Source organism: Acinonyx jubatus, chromosome A1 (assembly GCF_027475565.1).
Source record: "Acinonyx jubatus isolate Ajub_Pintada_27869175 chromosome A1, VMU_Ajub_asm_v1.0, whole genome shotgun sequence".
Taxonomy (NCBI): Eukaryota; Metazoa; Chordata; class Mammalia; order Carnivora; family Felidae; genus Acinonyx; species Acinonyx jubatus.
The window spans coordinates 69,207,382-69,221,313 of record NC_069380.1 but is presented as its reverse complement, the minus strand read 5'-3'; the positions used below and the strand labels follow the sequence as shown (position 1 = coordinate 69,221,313).

The 13,932-nt window shown below is 40.8% G+C and overlaps 1 protein-coding gene and 1 long non-coding RNA gene across 7 annotated transcripts in view; both read left to right on the top strand.

Moving 5' to 3' along the window:
- Positions 1-13,932, top strand: part of DOCK9 (dedicator of cytokinesis 9) — a 289,683-nt gene that overhangs the window by 9,102 nt on the left and 266,649 nt on the right. The window lies entirely within an intron of this gene.
- LOC128314569 (uncharacterized) lies at positions 4,531-13,875 on the top strand. The gene is made up of 2 exons (XR_008296360.1): positions 4,531-9,568; positions 9,937-13,875. It is a non-coding gene; the product is annotated as an uncharacterized LOC128314569 (long non-coding RNA).

Here is a 13,932-nt window from a genome sequence, read left to right as displayed (position 1 = left end):
AGAAAAGACATTTGCAAGGATGGGTGAACTCCTGTTTGCAGGACTACCCTGTCCCCAACTCCAGGGACTCTCATTTGCATAGCATTTAGTGAGAATTGTGCCTCCTGGATTTTATGACATGATGAATGGTATAATCTTTTTGCATTTGGGCTTCATATCAAAAACTTTAACACACTCCCTTTTTTTGGTCCAATACTTATAACTGTGGGAATTTCTCCTGAGGATCAACCTGAAATGTGCGTTTAAGTTCAGTGTCTGAAGTCACATTGCTGACTGCTCAGGGCAGAAAATGTAAAATACCGACCAACTGCAAACTATCGAAAGATCTTGACAGTAATCTAAATAAGTTGTGGAATGTGGAATATTTATGATACCATTACGTTTTGTTTTAGAAGAATATTGTTGAGAAAATTTTTCCATTGCATCACTGGAAGGCAGGGAGGCTTGTGTTTAAGTTCAGGGGCTTGGGCCTGGCTGTTTGGGTTCTAGTACCTCTTTGCTACTAAGCATGGTGTAACCTTGGATTGCGCCCTTGAAGTCTGACTTGTCCTTGGTGTGGGGTGGCCTCTCAACTTGTTGGTCTGCAGCATTTGATGCCGTTCAGCCCCCCTCCTTCCCCTTCTCTGGTTCTCTTCCATGCTCCAGTCTTCACTCTGTCCCCTTGCTACCCAGACACCTGGGGGCATTCCTGACGGGTCCCTTCTCCACCATTGGCTCATGGCATTTAATCTCTGCTCTTTACTCTGAAGGGAGCTCTCCACCTTCACTTGGACTTCTGAATCTTTATCTCAGTTTCCCCAGCTTAGACCTGCTTGTCCATGTGTACTTGGACCTGTCTGACATGTGTACTTGGCTGTCCTACCAGTCCCTTATGTTCAGCATCTGTGAAACATAATGCCACTTTTCATCCCAAACCAGCCATGCTCTTTGCGTTCTTTTCCTTAGCAATAGGCATTATTGTCATGGCCACCGACTTTGAAATCTCTCATTCCTCCTTTATCTCTTCTTTTCATCTCCTTTTGCCTTCCTCTTTCCGTCATCACTGCATCCATTATGTCCTATTTCTGCTTCTGTGTGGGCGAATGACTCTCAAACCTTAGTGGCTCAGAAGGGTTTTTTTTCCCTCCCAGTGCTGCCTGTCTGTTGAGGATGGCTGGGGCCATGTTATCCACATCCTGGGACCTGGGTTGGGGACAGCCACCATCTTGAATATGGTGTGTCCTTGTTGGGGGGAAAGAGTGTGGGGACTCCCTCATAGACTCTTACTCTTCCACACACTTTTGCTTCCGGTCCATTGGCCACACCTAGCTCCAAGAGCTGGGAAGTCCATTCTTATCTATGTACCTGGAAGGAGAGCTAAGATCTTTGGTGAGCTGCACTCCTGACTGCTGTGACCTATCGTCCCCTTCCCTCTGTCTCCTGCCCTTCCCTTGGTCCCCGCCATAGTCCCTCCTATCTGGTCTCCTTGCTGCCTTTCTTCCTCTATCCTTAAGGCTGTAATTCTGAATCCTTAACACAACAGTGCTTCCCACTGCCTTTGGAATAGGAGCTTGGACTGTAAGGTGCTCTCCTTGTCAGGCACCACTCTGCCGTTGCTCACTGGCTCAGCTTTAACGTTCTCCGGATGCCAGGCTCTCTCATACCCCAGGACCTTGGCAGGAGTGCTTACCTCTGCCTGGGATAATAATCACCTCTTGCCTCTTTCCTCATCTGCCAGGCCACTCCCCTAGGTTTCTGGAACTGTACTTACATGCCCTTGCCTCACAGAGGCCTTGCCTACCCACCCAAACCTGAACAGGCCTTGCCTGTTCTTTTCCTCTGTTCCGCTTAGCACAATTTAGATATTTATTTGTGTGTACGTTTGTTTAATGTCTGTTTCCCTCACTGAACTGTTTGTTGACCACAGTTTCTCCAGGGCCTGGCAGATAGCGGGGCTTCGACCAATATTTTACGTGTGAATAAATGAATCCTGAAGACTACATCTTATGCTTTCAGTTTTTCATCTTTTTTTTTTTTTTTGATTCCCCCTTGCCCTTAATCTCACTCCGCTGTGCCCATTTCTATTTACTTCATTCTAGCCCATCTCCCTCTGCCAGATTAATTTTCCTAATGCTCAGTTCCGTTATGTCATTAATTTTTCATTGCCACCTGACAGATTTGGTTATCTTCTCGCACGTAAGAATATCACTTTGGAGTGGCCCTGTGTTTGTTTTAGTTTAGAAAAAAACTGGTCAGGTTGTCAGTAAATCTGCATGATCTCTGCATAGTTTTTGAAAGCAGCCACACATTTTGGTACAAATAAGATTAATTTTCTTTTTTAGGACCATTTGTCTTCACCAACTCTTTAGAGCTTCAGTGTATAAAATAACACACTGATCTAATTCTTGTATTAGCTATTTATTAGCTAACTGATCTGAAAACAAAACAAAATAAAACAAAAATACAACCAATAAAAACCACTGGAAGTGCCTTCCATTCAGTTGAATCTGAGTCTTGCAAACCATGCAGAAGTACGTGGATGGTGAAGTTGTTTCTGTTTCTTTTACATCTCTGGCACTTTTTCTCTAACAGACTCCTTGAGTGCTTATCAGTGAATTGATAGCAAGGAAACATACTATCTGATCAGAACTCTAATGCCAAATGGTGTGTTTGAATCTCCCCACCTCCTTTCTTTGAATTTGGCAGGGATAAATACCATGAAGATAGTACTTGGGTGTGTCTACTTTGGGAGGCAGGCTGGGCCAGTGCTTGTGTTAGAGACATGGCCATTTATTTATTATAGATTAACATTTATTGAATGTTAGCTAGATTCACTGAGAGTTAATCTGGAAGCTGATGTCCACAAACTACCTATGGTTTCCACTGACCACTTTATTCTCAAGTTTATTCTGAAACTTGTATGTTCTTAGTTTGAGATTCACATGCTCTATTTTCACACATTTTGTCTTGACAGAAAATACATGTTCTGTCGTGTGGCTATAGTAATGTTCTGTGGAAAGATGTTTACTGTACTAAGTTAAAAAAGAGATTATAAGCAGTCTATACAGAATGATTCACTGAAAAAAGTAGAGGTAGTATTTTGTCCATGAGAAAGGTTTATGACCTTACAGATGCTATGATAAACCATGCTCTTTTGTTTCAGGAATAAGTTAAATATCAGATGTTTAGTTCCTGAATTCTAGAACATAGAAAAGGTTGGTAGTATAACCAAGATGATGTTGATGGGGGATTGTTCTTTCTAGGGATGCAGTGGAATATAACAGATAAGAACTTGGGCTCTGGACATTCGAAACCCGAGCTCTGCTGAGAAGGCTCTTTACCCTGAGAATGGACACTATGACGGCACTTGTCTTGTAGATCTTTGTGATGATTAAGTGAGCACGTGCATGTAAAGCGCTTAGAGTAGGGTTTGGCACACAGTAAATACCCAGTAAGTACAAGCTTTTATTACTTATGAGAGCAACCTGTAAGAATATCATATGACCCTTAAAAGTGCCATTTAGGGAGAATTTATAACATGGAAAAATTACAATGTTGGGTGAAAAAGAAGCAAAATACGGAAATATGTATGATCACAACTGTGTAAGAAATAGCCTGTGTTTAAGAAAAATGTTGGAAGGAAATACATGAAAAGTAGGCATATAGTTTGTTCTTTATATATTCTGTTTCCTAATTGCATTACTTTCACAAATGGATAGTAATAATCTATTAAGGAATACAAAACACAACGTAGGAGGAAAATTTTGGTGTTGCATATAAAATTAGGACTCTCTGAAAATTGCACGTGTATATCTTAGTGCTTAAACAAGTGTGTATCTCGATGTAAAATGTGCTCCTGAAGTGAGACAGACACTTGCATCTTGGTAGCAAAAAAACCTGTCAATCAGTTTAAGATCCTACATTAAATGCTCATAGAAGAAGGCCCATGTGAAATAGTGAAACTTTGCGTTCGACAGTTTTATAAAATTCTTTCAAAAAACTGTCTTGCTTGAGCCTTCGGAAAATCCAGTCAGACAGGGATAGTTACTTTACTTCTGTTTTTTGATGAGGAAACTGAAGACAGGAGAAATCAAATGACTCACTTAAGGTCATCTGACTAATATTTAGCAGTTTTTCCATGGCAGGGATTGTCTAAATGATATAATTTGAGTTTCTTGGAAACTTTTTTTTTTAATGTTTATTTATTTTTGAGAGAGAGAGAGAGAGAGAGGGAGGGAGCATGAGTGGGGGAGGGGCAGAGGGAATGGGAGACAGAATCTGAAGCAGGCTCCAGGCTCTGAGCTGTCAGCACAGAGCCTGATGCAGGGCTTGAACCATGAACCGTGAGATTATGACCTGAGCTGAAGTTGGACTCTCAACCAACTGAGCCATCCAGGCGCCCCTGAAAACTTTTTTTAAATTTAAATTTAAATTTTTTAAAAGTAATCTCTATGCCCCACGTGGGGCTTGAACTCATGGCCCCAAGATCAAGAGTTGCATATTCTGACTGAGCCAGCCAGGTGCCCTGAGTATGTTAGAACTTTTAAATTGTTAACTTGAATCATTAAACACCTTTCAGGAAAGTACCATGAATTCTCTGGGTTGGGAGAAATTTGTGACATGGAAATGAAATCATATTGTTTTGGAGGTGAAAGTTATCTTTGAGGTCATCTGGTCCAGTTTCCTAATTTTACAGATGAAGAAGATTAAGATCTATCATGGTTAAGCGATTAGTCTGTGCTCATACAGCTAGTTAGTATTATAGACAAGAACAAAATTGAGTTTACTGACTCTGGGTCCAGTGTACTTTCCACTGATCACAGGAAATAATTGAGTTTACTCTGTTTACACTTGCATTTCATTGAATATCTTTACGGACCATGATAATCAGATTATATCAGACTATGATACATCCATTTGCACCATGGATCTTCTGCTTGTATATTTCATCAGTCTCAGGCCAGTTGGTAGGTGAAATTGACATTCATTTTTCTACAAGCCAAGAAAGGAGTTCTACATTTCTGTTAAGGGGTTAGGAAGAAAGAGAGAAGGAATTAAAAGGCAAGGATTACAAGATTAATCTAAAAAAGGTCTCAATAGAAACTTATTGAGGAATGAAGAATTAATTTAGTAGTCAAATAATGTTATTTAAGGGATAGAAAATCATGGTTTTATGTGTACTTTGGTTCAAATCTTATTTGGCTTGAGAAAAAGACTTTCCTGGGACTATTAACCTAAAATTCTTTACTGTAGAATAAAGTCTGTTAATGTAGGTCATTTTACCTTTCAGGCTGCTTTGCCTTGGCTAAAATAAATATTCAGCTATAAATGGCATTTTGGTTCAAGTTGTATTATTACAGGAAAAGTTGCATTTTTAAAATTGTTCAGTGAATTTATTTAATCTGTCATTCTAACATATTGCTGTTTTCTTAAGTAGAAAGCAGAGTTCCTATGGTGAGAGCAGAGGTGCCATAATATTTATAGTATGTTAGACTCGTTTATAAACTATTATACTAGCTAGAATTTGCAGAATATTTAATCTTGTAGGTTACAATTTTTTTCCTCTGGCTTTTAATATATTCATTTAGCCATTTTGATTTTCTTTATTCTTTGAAGAAGAACTCAGAGAATGCTATTTTTTTTTCTAGAAGATTAGTAATAACTACTGTTATAGGATTCTTTTTTTTTTTTTTTTTCCGAACAGAAGAATGCATGTGCCTTACTGTCTTATCTGGAGGTAATTTTTTGAAAAACCAATTAACACATCAAGTTTTTAATGGAACATAAAACTTAAACCGCTCAAAACTGAGAGAGGCAAAGATTGGTGACGCAGCGTTAGTTTCTCCTGGAAGAGTTAATATATCCAGGCAAACTTTAGTAAACACATTGGTGTTGAGATTTCTGTACTGTGTCAGAGGAGGTGAGGGAGAAGAGGGATGATCAGTAGAAGATTATGGTTTCTTGAACTGGGGACAGTCACTTTTTATAAATCACATATCATGGTCTGGAGTTTCGAAGCTGGAAAGGAGGAGTGAAGATTATGGGCTCTGGATACCCCACAGGTTGGGTGGTGAGGATAGGCTCCTTTGGTAGACATTATAGAGAGCTCCATTTGAGGAAAGGAATTTCAGAATAGCTTCTAGAATTTGAGAGAATCGCAGCTGTCTTTTCCCGTGGCTTCATTTGTTAGAAATTGTCGTAAAGAAGCCCAATTTCTGTTGTTGACAGTATGGAGTCTTGGTGTTTTGGACATCCTCCATTCTGGGAAATAAGTCCCAAACCAGCCCTACTCCATAATATCCCAGCATATTCCAGTGAGCAGTATACTACTTGTCAGGAGAACTGGGTTCTGCCTGTGACACTTAACAACTTTGTATCCTGGCCTAGGGCCTGCATTGTGTCACCTGTACGGTAGGGGAGGCACTAACCAGCCCAGAATAGATTTAAGCTGATTCTTTCTGACCAGATCTTGAGGTTTGGAGCCTGGCCTGGTGCAGCCTGGAGCTCATTTCCATCCGCAGGGACCTTTGAGAAGGGAGGGGCAGAGGCCTGATGGAGCCCAGTCTTTTCTGTTCCAGGCTTCCCTGTCATCTTCCATATTATCAGGCTAGGGCATCTTGCCCTAGAGCCTCCTGAGGATTCACTGTCTGCTTGTTTATCTTTCAGTGAGGATCTTAGCAGATCTTGAGTCATTTTTGAGTTTTTAATGATGACATTAGCAGACAAAAATGCAGTGTTATTACAGTTTTTTAAGTTCTTACGCTTCAGTGTTCAGTAGATCCCCAGTTATTATCTGTCGTTCATTTACTCAACAAACACTGAAGGATAAACATTTGATTAAGACACAGACCTTGTCTTTAAGAAGGGTGTTAGAGGGAAGGAGGAGCATAGATGAGACCCGGGGAGCTTTGGGGTTGGTGTTCCCCTTTGGGAGTCCTCTGCCTCTTGGCTCTCTGGCTTCCTGCAAGGAAGAAGGAAGGCTGTGACTAGTGCAGATCAAATTTGCAGGAAGGTCTGAGACTCAAGTCAGCTTTTAGGGAAGTAGAAATATACCAGGACCTCCACATCTGTTACTCTGCTTCCGTGACACCCAGGAAACTTGAAGCTTGATGTACATGCTCGTGGCAGCATGGTGGTAGACTGTTTCCTCATGAAGCTGTTGGGTGAGGGTGGAGGAAACTCACATCAGTGATAATGGTGCAGTGGGAATCGTGGGTTAGGGCTCAAAGGAGTGGGCTAGAGAGGTGGGAGGGAAGGCTTTTTGTTTTTCTGGTAATGCAGCTGTTAACCTTACAGAGAGTCCTAAAATTAAGATTTTTTAGCTATATACATGTGATTTACTTTGAGGCTAACTAGGGAAAATAGGGCATTTATGAGATTAATTTCTTTGGGCAGCTAGAATGTGTCTCCTAGGTGCAAAGACCCCAAACATGCAGGGATTTGGATCTTGATTATGTCCTTACTTAACCCCACAAATAGTGTGAAGTTTAATAACAGTATCATATTAGTATTTTAAACTTATATTAAATAATATGGTAGTATATTACAGTAGTTTGTTTTCAACTATCTAGTTGATAGTGCAAGAACTGTAAAGCCTCTCTTTTCTTCAGAACTGAAAATGAAACTAATTTTTGTGAAGCTCCAGATTAAAAATAATCTGAGTTGATTTTAAGAACTGTGCATGAAAAGAAAATTAAGTTTTTTATGCAAAATCGTTAGGATCTTTAGGCTCCATGGAACACAGATTTGCATGGCGCTGTTACCTGGGTTTTTACTGATTGTAAAAGATACTGAGTACTTAACATGGGGGTTTTTGGAAGCAAGGTGACATCCTGCTCATTGCAGTTAGGCTAATGATAGCATAAATAGTAAGGTACCGGTCACTATTTCAAGTGCAAAGAAACATCTGTTCATAAAGTACTAAAAATGGTTCTTATATGAAGGTGCATGCATTTGGTTTAGGGTTGGTTTTTGTTTGGTTTTATCTTAATTAATTACTTTGCTTCCTGCCATTAAGGATATGTGTGGATCATGTTAATAATACCCTGGGAAAAGAAATGAGCAAGTATTTGATTGACAGATAAATATGGATGCACAGGTATATTGTAGATGCTTCCACATCTGTGTTTCCACGTATATCTGAATAGATAGATTTTTAATCTCACATATGCACCAAATTAGTTGAGCACGTTTGTTGAGTCCTTACATGTGCCAACCACTGTCCTCAGTGATTTGCAGAACCAGGATGAGTAAGGCAGATCCTATCCTAAGGTGTTGACACACTAATAGGGGAGAGAAGATTGCAAAATAAGCTTTATGCACATTTAAATAGAAGATTGTATCATTGGAGAGTTATAAGTAAAGCCTTAAAGAGTCCTCAGGAAGGCGAGTACTCCTAGTCTAGGGAATCAGAAAAAGCTTAATGAAGGAGATGGCATTTTGAGCTGAAAGTAGACTTGAATTGTTGTAGATAGAGGGTCCTGCACAGGTGAAGGCTCCTGGAGAGGAAATCATGGGCTGTACCTGGGGAGCAGTGAGTAGTTAAGACTGGTGAAGTGTAGAGAGAGTTAGGGATATATGGATCTGGGTTACGTGGGACAGTGTGGAGAAGGTGGACAAGGGCCAGGTCATGGAGTATTGACTTTATTCTTTGTTTTGGGTTTTTGACCTGGAAGATGCCCTGATTAGAGTTTTGCTGCAGGAATATGGTGACTGTGTAGTTGGAGCGTAGAGGCTGGGACATGGATGGGCATGGGAGCAGAGTGCTGTGGTCTTAGATATTAGGAGACTTTTGCCATAATTTAGACAGGAAGTAATGAGGAGGGCATAAAGTAAAAAGGTGATGTGTAAAAGAAATATTTTGGGATAAACTGGGTGGGTATTTGGACCTGATTAGATTAGGTTATTTATTTATTCAATAAATATTTACCAATAATCTTCTTCTGCCCCACACTAAGGTGAGCTTAGTGTTCCCTGGCTGGGTGAGATTGAGAAGCTGGAGGTATTAAATATAGCTTTAGGTTTCAGCCCTGGGAGACCAGGAAAGTGGTGATGCAGAAATCTGAGAACACCCTCCTTTTTACGTGGGCCTTGAGGGGAGTGTAAATTTATCTGGTCTCCTGCTTTCAGATAAACCATTGCAGACAGATGAGAATCTCATCTCGCATTATAAACTACCACCAGAGAAAAGGATTAGCAGTGAGCTGTTAGTGGCCTTCATTTTTTAGAGTGTTTAGGGTAGAGCAGACAGCTTTAAAAACCATCTATCTAGCTAGTCCTCTTTAAAATACTCCGTCATGATCAGTGTGTGTTTAACCGTGGGGCCCCAACCAGCTGCCTTCTCTGCTATGGTCTGCAAGCCTGACATTCTGACTTCCTATCAGTTTTTTGGAACGAACTTTCCTGTCTCCCCTTTTCAGGGAAAAATTAAAGAAGCCTTTAAAAATGGTAGGATCATAATTATTTAGAGTCAAGATAGTCAGGTAATTAATTTTACCACTCTTTTTGTGCAGAGTTCTAAAGTTTACTGGTTTTAGGTAAGAGAAAATGTGGCTGCTTTCTACAAGAGGGCCCCAATTCAGTTTTGGAGGTGAGCTTCTCTAACATTTCTAAATACAAGCTAAGTCACTGCATGGATTGATAAATTATAGATGGAAAAGGGTTCTCAGTTTTCCTCTTCTTGCATTTCTTTCCTTCCTATGGCCATAGATCTCTTTTCTTTGAAATCCCATCTTCCTCTGATATCCAAATACTGTTATGTTACCTGGTTATTAGTCAATATGGTGAATGATAATACTAATTTTTTTTCACATCTCTCTGTTACTGTTTTCCCATTCAGATTCCCACTGTAGCCATCCCTTAGGAGAATGAGTACCTGTTGTTTTCTTCCTTCCACTTTCCAGAGAGTTTATCTGCTACTTCTATTTCCGTGACTCATTCCCATGTCTTTATTTCCAGCCTTGACCAAGAGATTTGTGAAGGTCAGAAGGAAGCCCATTGGTGAAGGCATATGATAAAAGAAAAAGGAGGAGGATACAAGGAGAATTTACTCTAAATGGAAGAAGATCTGCAGGTCTCAGTGGGGGGCTTCAGAATAGAGAAACACAGTAGGAAGCAAAAACGTGAAGGTGTTGAACCTCCGTTTCTTACTGTAAGGTAGTGCAGCTCAACGTGATACCCACAGACAGGGATTTGCCTGTGAATCGTTTATAGCTGACCTGTGATGAACTATATACAGAGGAGAATAAGGGTGTAGAAACTTTAACAATTTGACAGGCCAACTTTAAGTCTATTCAATCTAATAAAAAATTGGGACTTTTATTTTGTGTATCTTTTTTTTTTTCCTTTTTTAAAATTTCACTTAGTAGTTACTATTATTCTTTTGCATTTTATAAAAGTATTGGTCCCAGATAGGTTGGGGAAGGAAGGGCACCTTCACTGCGGGGAGTTTGAGAAGGCATGTTGTAGGTTGTGGAGATGGTAGTTGGGGAGGTTTTACTCCAAGTGCTTGGTTTGGGCAGTGGGAACGATGCGTGCACAGACCAGGAGCAGGTGGGATCTCATCTTAGTGCCTGAAGAAAAGGGGCATGACTGAGACAGAGTCTTGTGACTCTGGGGAGTTGTGGGTTGGAGGATGGTGTTTGGACACAGGGTGCCCACACTCGAGTGAGGCCCAGTCCCAGTGTTTAGTAGGAATGTGCATATCGCCCTGCTGGGGACTTTGAGGCTGGTTAGGGGCTTCCTGCAGCCTGAGTAGGGGCTGTGGGACCATCACCAGTAGTGTCGTCTTTGGCTCACAGGACACGAATAGGGTTATGTCATCTTCTGTGCTCTTAGCTTGCTTTTCATCCTTTATTGGTCTCTGTTCTTTCCCACCTCGACTCTGCCTAGACAGACGTATTGCACAAACCTTAATGTTGATTTTTCCCTGTTTACTGAACCTTTCTTTAAAATTCTTCTAACATGTGGGCATCTGGGTGGTTCAGTCAGTTAAGCATCGGACTTCAGCTCAGGTCGTGATCTCATAGTTTGTGGGTTCGAGCCCTGTGTCAGGCTCTGTGCTGACAGCTCAGAGCCTGGAGCTGCTTCAGATTCTGTGTCTCCTTCTCTCTGCCCCTCCCCCATTCACACTCTGCTCTCTTTCAGTAAAATAAACATTAAAAAAAAAATTAAAATTCTTCTAACATGAAGAGTGATTCCTTCTGTTGATATTTTTCCTGGACCACTTGTATTCAAAGCCATGCACCTTTCCATAGGCCTATTCTTAACAGTGAAACTTATCTGACAGTGGCTGTTTTTCCTTTCCTGTGAAAGGTGGTGTCATGATGAATGCCCTACACATATTAACACCAGCAAAGCAAATTCTGGGATCCTGGGATGGCAATTTTATAATTTTTTCTATCTTTTCCGCTTTGCTGGAAGCGACAGGATATTAAACCACCAAACTGGCGTGGTCCTCGGCTGCCTGCCAATGGAATATTTGGGGAAAGAATGGACCAGCTTTTGTTTCTCTTGCCTTCTGTGTAGCCTTGGGGTGGATTCTGAGGGGATGTTCCCCCCCGCCCCCCCCAGAACTAACCCATTTGGTATTGAGAAAGCAGGAAAGCGAGTTTTCCTGTTACGAGCAGTGAACAAAAAGCAAGCAGCGGATGGAGATATCCTGTTGGAGAAGGCTTGGGGGAGAGAATGCAGACAAATGCACCTCATTCTTTCTGCGTCTTTAAGGAATCTGAGGGGATGGGAAGGAAATCAGTCACTGCGGGCCAAGTCAAATGCTTTTCTTTTTATTTATGGTGCTTAATAAGATGGTTATAAGTTTATGCTTTGTGATTTAAAAACTTGTCAGACACAGAGATCTATAGCACATGACAGATTAGAAAAATGAAACAATTATTCTGTTTCTCATGAGGTCATTCGAAGTTTGCCTGTAAGGGGTCAATGAACTGAAACTCTATCCAAGTTATATTTATTTTTAGGTTTAAAAATCACATAAAAAAGGCAAATTCTTAGGGCAAGTGGGTGGCTCAGTCGATTGAGTGTCCAACTCTTGATGTTGGTTTAGGTCATAAACATAGGGCTGTGGGATCGAGCCCTGTGTTGGGCTCCATGTTGAACGTTGAGCGTGCTTAGGATACTCTCTCTCTCTCTCTCTTTCTTTCTCTGTCTCCCCCCATCCCCCTCTTTCCCTCACTCATGTGCTCTCTCTCTCTCTCTCTCTCTCTCTCAAAACAAAACAAAAAACTCTAATTCTTCCAAATTAGATTTATAGGATGGTTTGTCATAACCTCCTAGGGAATCATTTGTTGGTTCTTTTTAAAAAGAACTAACTTTTGCCTCTCTTATTACAGGAGCAGTTCATGTTTATTATAGGAAAATTAGAAAACACCTATGGGCAACTGAATGGTACAGGAATGGGCTGGAAAGACTTAGACGTGGAAAATTAGAGCAGTGTGGCGAAGGAGAGAAAACCAGGGTTTTCTGGCAGCTGTGGGAGTGGAGACAGGGTCAGGGAAGATCCTCTTGAAAACTCTCCATGGAAGCTGTCTTGCCTGCATGCCACATGTTCACTGGTAACTTTTTACCTTTGAGGTTGGCCTTCCATTCTGCCATGGGTTTTAGACCTGATGATTTCCAAGTTTGTTTGGAGCTAGAAAACTGTGTAGTGGTCAGTTGAGAAGCTGGTCAACTCAGGGTATTTCATATCTTGTCAGTCAAGGAGAAGGAGTGCTGGGCAAGAAGGAAGTCTGAAGATAGATTTATATTAGTGAGTGAGTGGTGTGTGTGTGTGTGTGTGTGCGTGTGTGTGTGTGTGTGTGTTTGCGTGTGTGAGGGAGGGAGAGAGGATATCTTTGAGAGACTTGGTTGTAAGAGAGATAAAGAAAATATAAAAGAGAAGATACAGGAGGATACAACAATTTTTTTGAGGGGAAAAGAGGAAATGTACATTGGCTTCTGCCCTTTTGCATTATCTTCTTGACCTTCCCATTCCCTCCATGTTTTGCCATATTGACAAATGCTTAGGTGTTTTGTGGGATGACACTTCTCCCTTTTTCTCAGTAAACATTTACAGAGCAGCTATCAGTAGGTCATACTTTCAGTCCATTTTAGTTTATAAAGATAGTGTGAGAAATCCTTATAAGGCATAGGATTAAATTGTCTTGAGAAATCCTTATAAGGCATGGGATTAAATTGCTTTGAGAAATCTTTATAAGGCATGGGATTAAATTGTCTTGGGCTGGGGTGCCTGGGTGGCTCAGTCAGTTAAGTAGCTGACTTGATTTTTGCTCAGGTCATGGTCTCATGGTCTCATGGTTCATGGGATCGAGCTGTATGTAGGGCTCTGTGCTGACAGGATGGAGTCTGCTTGGTGTTCTCTCTCTGTCTCAAAATAAATAAACATTTAAACAGATAAATTGTCTTGGGCTTTTTTTTTTTTAATCTGTGGAAACATGTTTAATATCAAATCTACTAGCTATTTTATTATAGGTAAGGCAGGATTAACATGTAAATGGAAGGTGTAGAAGCTTGGACTAGATAACACGTTGCTTTTGGTAGGTTCTGTAATAAATAGACATTGACTACTGTTACATAGTAGCCACTGGGCTAGAAGCTGGGAAAGAATTATAAATTGGACAGATATGGTGCTTGATCTCACAGACCTTCCCTGATCAGGAGATTAACAGGTAATCCGTTCCAACATAGTGGGATAGGAATTCTGAAAAGAAACATGTGGGATGTTCTGTGATGACATAGGAAAGATGCCTGTTCTGGACTAGAAGGAGTGACTAGGCTGAGACCTGAATGATAAGAAGAAATGGGCCAGATAAAGGGAGATATTTTATTCTAACCTTAGGGAACAGTGTGTGCAAAGGCCTGGAGGCAAGAAAAAGCATGGAATCATCCAGGAGCTAAAAGCTGGTCAATATGACCAAAGCCTATTGTCCCAGATGAGGG